Below are 7095 nucleotides of genomic sequence, written 5' to 3'. Positions count from 1 at the left end.
GTATTATTCTGTACATACAGTATACACTGCACAGTACCACTTCTGTCTGTATGCTGATTGCAATTGTCAGTATCCGTATTATTCTGTATATATACAGTACACTGCAAAGTACCACTTCTCATGTCCTATATATACTGTGTGTAAGGCCACGGCCCCACTATCAGTATTTGGTCAGTATTTTTTCTTAGGAGTGGGAGCCAAAACCAGGTGAGGAACAATCAGAGAAAAGGTATAATAGAAGCAAGTCACCAATTCTGGATTTATCACCCACTCCTGGTTTTGCCTCCAACTCCTGAGAAAAAATACTGACCGAATACTGACCAAATACTGATAGTGGGGCCGTGGCCATAGGGAGAATTATACACAGCATACATAGCTCCAAAATATATGCTACAAACATCTAAATATATATATATATATATATATATATATATATATATATATATACCCACACAAACACTGGGACCATTGTATATACATGTAGTAAATATTATAGTATATATATTATAGTATGAACTATGGAGCTGTGTATATAGTTATTTAGTGTGGTGCTGTGCCTGAGTACATAACTTTTAGTGGGAAGTCCACACCATATACAGAGCTCCACACTATATACTGGGTTATAAAACATGGTATGGAGCTGTGTGTATACTATATAGTGTAGAGATGTGCCTTTTATATAAAATGTGCAGCCCACACTATATGCTATACACACATATTATATTCACATCACATCTACACTATATATTACACACAGCACCTCACTACATGCTATATACACAGGTCCACACTATATACAGTACTTAATTATGCTGTTTACATCAGATAGTATAATCTGGGGCCGATGCATATACATTACATAGGATACACTGGGGATGATATGTATACATTACATAGGATACAATGGGGCCGATGTATATACTTCTGAGGGGATGTGCTGGGGGCGATCTATATACATCACATAGGATACACTGGGGCCGATGTATATACATCAGATGGGATACGCTGGGAACGATGTATATACATCACATGGGATACACTGGGGCTGATGTATATACGGATTATAATGAGGGCAATTTGGGCTACCGCCCGGGGCCCGAGGCTTCAGGGGAACCCATGGCCAGATTGCCCTCATTATAATGTTTTGTGCGGAGGCAGGGGTAGGTTTGGCAGGGGGACCGCACTGTACCTTTTAGACGCCGGCCACATCACAGGGAGGCAGACACGCACCCTGCGCGCTGTGTGCTGCATCTCCAGGACTGACATCACACAGCAGCGCCTGGAGCTTCTTTATCCTGCGGGAGAGGAGCTGGTGGATCAGGTCAGTGAATGGCGGTAAATATGAGGTCTGGAGAGGATGTCTGGAGTGAGGAGGGGGCTGCAGGATGCTGCTCCCTTCCTGATGAGTTTCCATAAGATTCCATAGTGTCAGTTCAGCGGCCGCTCTGATAGGGCTCTGTATAAGTTATTGCAGGACTTTCATCGTTGCTGCAGATCAGGTCACTCTGGGTCATCGGCTCCAGCATCACCAGATCTGCAGGAAAATTCAGAGTCCTGTAATAAATCCCACTGAGCCCCAGCAGAGCGACCACAGACATTGCATAGAGGATCCTGCACTGACTGATCAACCCTGAACCTGCAGGACATCACATACTGTACTGATCCATATATGATATGTGAGGTCCTGTAGGCAGGTGTGATCAGTACAGTGTATATCCCTGTACAAAATGTCACATCCAGTAAACAGATTAGTGTATATTATACTGTGGTACAGACATCAGACGGGATATAACAATGTGTATAGTATAACATCTAATGTCTGTATCACAGTATATTATACTAGCTATTGAACCCGTTTTACACCCTGGTCACAAGCATTTCTAGTGGTACATTTCTGGCGCCATTTTTTTTAAGACACTGTGTCTGCGAATTCTCATAAACACTTCAATAAAATGGCGCTGGATAGCGTGGTAAGCGCATGCACTGACTCCGGCACCATTTCATTGAAGTAATGTGCTACAAAATTAAAGGGTTCCCTTCATCGGAAATAACGCTATTAACCTGCGTTCAGGTAAACAGCGTTTTTATACTGCCCAGTAGCTGAATGCAGTGGGGAGAAAATGATCTTTATTCTACTCGCCAGCATTTGGTGTCAGTCATGAGGGCAGTGCCGGTTCGGTCACCACTCTGAGTATACAGAGCGTCCTCTGCAACCGAGCCCCCGGCCCTGACTGACACTGACTCTACATTGAGACCGGCTGTCAGTCAGGGCCAGGATTACAGGGGTTGCTCTGTATACTCAAAGTAATGACTGAACCGGTGCCGGGCCAGACCCCATTACTAAAACCAAATGCTCCCCCATCCTGGTATATGCTCCCTCCCCATCCTGGTATATGCTCCCTCCCCATCCTTATCCCCCATCCTGGTATATGTTCCCCCATCTTGCCTGCTCTGATGTTCTTCCATCCATACAAAAAAAAAAACACTCCTACTCGCCTTTTCCCCTCTCGCTTGCAGCGCATCCTCGAACACCGGCAAGGCTGGAGGAGTGTGGCGCCAGAGTTCGCACCTGCGCATGCATGAACCACAACGCCACACTCCTCCAACCTCGCCGGACATCAAGGTATGTGTCCTAATGGCGCCGAAGATGGCAGTATGACGTGATCTCCGTCATTACAATCCTTTATCCTCGTCCTCCTCCCTGTCACCTGTAACATCTGATGTGTTCTTCTGTCTCCGGCCAGACTGTACAGGCGCATTGCGTGCACAGTCTATAGAGGCTTCGGACAGACGGACACATCCCTGATTATATTATAGATAGTCATGTATTCTCATATAGACTCTACAGGGCCGTACCTAGGGGAAGAGGAGGGGCATGTGACCTGGGTACAGCCGTCAGGGGGGTGCCTTCGGCCCACCTCATGCGGTGGTCAGAGGTGTCTCCCAGGCAGCTGCAATTTGCCGCCCCCAGAGTGGGAATCGACCATTCTCTGAGCTTGCTGTGGAACCGACAGTCGATCAGAGAAGGGAGCTATGTGCGGGCTCATACTGTATATAGGGAGCTATGTGCGGGCTCATACTGTATATAGGGAGCTATGTGCGGGCTCATACTTTATATAGGGAGCTATGTGCGGGCTCATATTGTATATAGGAAGCTATGTGCGGGCTCATACTGTATATAGGGAGCTATGTGCGGGCTCATACTGTATATAGGGAGCTATGTGCGGGCTCATACTGTATATAGGGAGCTATGTGCGGGCTCATACTGTATATAGGGAGCTATGTGCGGGCTCATACTGTATATAGGGGCTATGTGCAGACTCATATTGTATCTAAGTAACTGTGCGGGCTCATACTGTATGTAGGGGGTTGTGTGGGGGCTCATACTATATGTACAGGGCTCTGCGGGGGCTCATACTGTATCTAGACCGCTATGTGCAGGCTCATACTGTATATAGGGAGCTATGTGCAGGCTCATACTGTATATAGGGAGCTATGTGCGGGCTCATATTGTATATAAGGAGCTATGTGCGGGCTCACACTGTATATAGGGAGCTATGTGCAGGCTCATATTGTATATAAGGAGCTATGTGCGGGCTCATACTGTATATAGGGGCTATGTGCAGACTCATTTTGTATCTAAATAACTATGTAGGGGCTCATACTGTATGTAGGTGGCAGTGTGTGGGCTCATACTGTATGTACAGGGCTATGTGGGGGCTCATACTGTATGTAGGGGGCTGTGTGGGGGCTCATACTATATGTACAGGGCTCTGCAGGGGCTCATACTGTATCTAGGGAGCTATGCGGGGCTCATACTGTATATAGGAGGCTATGTGGGGGCTCATACTGTATATAGAGGGGCTATGCGGGGGCTCATACTGTATCTAGGGAGCTATGCGGGCGCTCATACTGTATCTAGGGAGCTATGCGGGGGCTCATACTGTATATAGAGGGATGTCAGCATACTTAATTCTGCTCAATATTAAGTCATACAATTAATATAATTTTTTTTAATTATTTTGTTAATATTAATATGGACCAGAATTAATTTCAGCCTATTGGATCGGCCTCCATAACAGTCACGATCTCTCATGTGGCCCCTCCGGAAAATTAATCTGCCACCCTGATCTACTATATATAGTGCTATGTTATGGAAATTTTTTTTCCTCATTCTCTGTCTATAGATGTGATCAGAACATCTGTGTGTTGATCACATGTCCAATCACATGATCTATCAAAGGGGATCATGTGACATGTCACGTGATACATCCGTTACCTCCGGGGGGGGGCACACCTTTTAAACTGCCCGGGGCCCTGGCTACTCTTAATCCACCCCTGTGTATATACATCATATAGGATACGTTGGGGACAATGTATATACATCACATAGGATACGTTGGGGACGATGTATATACATCACATGGGATACACTGGGGCCGATGTATATATAGGGGCATCTCACTAAATTATAATATCATCAAGAAGTTAATTTATTTCAGTTCTTCAATACAAAAAGTGAAACTCATATATTATATAGAGTCATTAATATAATTGTCTGATCCCGTCCGTCTGTCTGCCTGTCCTTCTGTTCAGGAAATCCCGCGTCGCTGATTGGTCTGGCGCGGCCAATCAGCAACGCGGCATTTCAGAAAAAGATGGCGGCCGTTAGCGGCTCATCTGCCGCACGGAGGTCAGCGGCGATGCAGCCAGGAGATGCAGCCGGCTGCTCGCAGCATAAGTCCCCTGACCGGAGGCGCCGCTGACCTCCATGCAGCTACCGTCAGGAGATCAGCGACTACGGCCGCTTATCTCCCGACGGCAAGTGTGACGCCCCCCCTCCCCTCTCCTCTCCTCTCCGCTCCTCTCCCCTCTCCCCCCCCCCGCTTGCTCAGGGCCCCAGCACCCGGCGCCATACTTACCCCTCCCTGTGCCTCCGCAGCAGCTCCTGTGTCTTCCACTGCCGTTCTGTGACGTCTCAGGTCAGAGGGCTCGGTGACGTCTTTACACTGCACTCTCTCCTGAGCGGTCACAGCGCGCAGCGGGAAGATGCCGGCTACGCTGGAGTCCGGAGCAGCAGCTGAGAATTGAGGTGAGTATTGGATTTTTTTTTATTGTATGGGGGCATAGGGCATTAAATGGTGGGGTGGGGGTGTGTGACATCGTGGAGGGGCCTTATAAGCGAGGGGGGGTGTGATATCCTGCATGGGCCACTATGGGGGGGATGTGACATCCTGCATGGGGTATTATATAGGGGGGATGTGACTTCCTGCATGGGGCATTATAAGGGAGGGGGGGATGTGACTTCCTCCATGGGGCATTATATAGGGGGGATGTCACTTCCTGCATGGTGCATTATAAGGGAGGGGGGATGAGACTTCCTCCATGGGGCATTATAAGGGGGGTGGTGACATCCTGCATGGGGCATTTATATGGTGGGGGGGAGTGACATCCTGCATGGGGCATTATAAGGGTGGGGGGAATGTGACATCCTGCATGGGGCACTATGGAGGGGATGTGACTTCCTCCATGGGGCATTATATAGGGGGGATGTGACTTCCTGCATGGGGTATTATATAGGGTGGATGTGACTTCCTGCATGGGGCATTCTATAGGAGGGATGTGACTTCCTGAATGGGGCATTATAAAGAAGGGGGGGATGTGACATCCTGCATGGGGCATTATACAGGGGGATGTGACATCCTGCAAGGGGTATTATAAGGGAGGGGGGATGTGACATCCTGCATGGGGCATTATCCTGCATGGGCCATTATATGGGGGGGATGTGACATCCTTCTTGGGGCATTATAAGGGAGGGGGGATGTGACATCCTGCATGGGGCATTATAAAGGAGGGGGGGATGTGACATCCTGCATGGGGTATTATATGGGGGGGAGTGACATCCTGCATGGGGCATTATAAGGGAGGGGGGGTGACATCCTGCATGGGGCATTATAAGGGAGGGGGCGATGTGACATCCTGCATGGGGCATTATATGGGGGAGGGGGAAGTGACAACCTGCATGGGGCATTATAAGGCAGGTGGATGCTCCCCGGTCCTCACTAACACGGTTCGCTGATTGGTCGCAGCCACCGGCCGCGACCAATCAGCTATTTCAGCGCCAAATTTAAACACCGCTCTGCTGATTGCTCGCGGCCGCCCGCGGCGACCAATCTGCGATTGTGGCGCCAAATTTAAACACGGTCTCCGGCCAATTGGCGGCAGATTTAAAATAAGTACGCCACCGTCGGGAGACATATTCTAGAATACCCGATGCGTTAGAATCGGGCCACCATCTAGTATATTATATAGAGTCATTACAAACAGAGTGATCTATTTCACGTGTTTATTTCTGTTAATGTTGATGATTATGGCTTACAGCCAATGAAAACACAAAAGCCATTATCTCAGTGAATTAAAATAATTAACAAAAAAACACCTGCAAAGGCTTCCTAAGCATTTAAAAGGTCCCTTAGTCTGTTTCAGAAGGCTCCACAATCATAGGGAAGACTGCTGACATGACAGATGTCCAGAAGGCAGTCATTGACACACTCCACAAGGTCCCAGAGTTCCAATTTTCATTTGGAAATCAAGGTCCCAGAGTCTGGAGGAAGAGTGGAGAGGCCACAATCCAAGCTGCTTGAGGTCTAGTGTGAAGTCTCCACAATCGGTGATGGTTTGGGGAGCCATGTCATCTGCTGGCGTAGGTCCACTGTGTTTTATCAAGACCAAAGTCAGCACAGCCGTCTACCAGGAAATTTTAGAGCACTTCATGCTTCCCTCTGCCGACAAGCTTTTTGGAGATGGAAATTTCATTCTCCAGCAGGACTTGACACTAGTGTTGAGCGAGTATGTTCTATTAACCCTTTCGCCGACTATGCTCGGGCCGAGCTCCGAGTATTTACAGCTGCTCGGTGATAAGGTTAAATCGCTCCTGTGTGCATGATTTGCAACTGTTTGACAGCTTTATTACATGTGAGGAATGTCTATTTCTTACACATTCCTCACATGTAATAAAGCAGTCAAACAGTTGCAAATCATGCACACGGGAGCGATTTAACCTCATCACCGAGCAGCTGTAAATACTCGGAGCTC

Source organism: Phyllobates terribilis, unplaced genomic scaffold (assembly GCF_046119375.1).
Source record: "Phyllobates terribilis strain yellow unplaced genomic scaffold, ASM4611937v1 Scaffold_442__1_contigs__length_1511491, whole genome shotgun sequence".
Lineage (NCBI taxonomy): Eukaryota > Metazoa > Chordata > Amphibia > Anura > Dendrobatidae > Phyllobates > Phyllobates terribilis.
Note: the sequence above shows the minus strand (reverse complement) of the source record.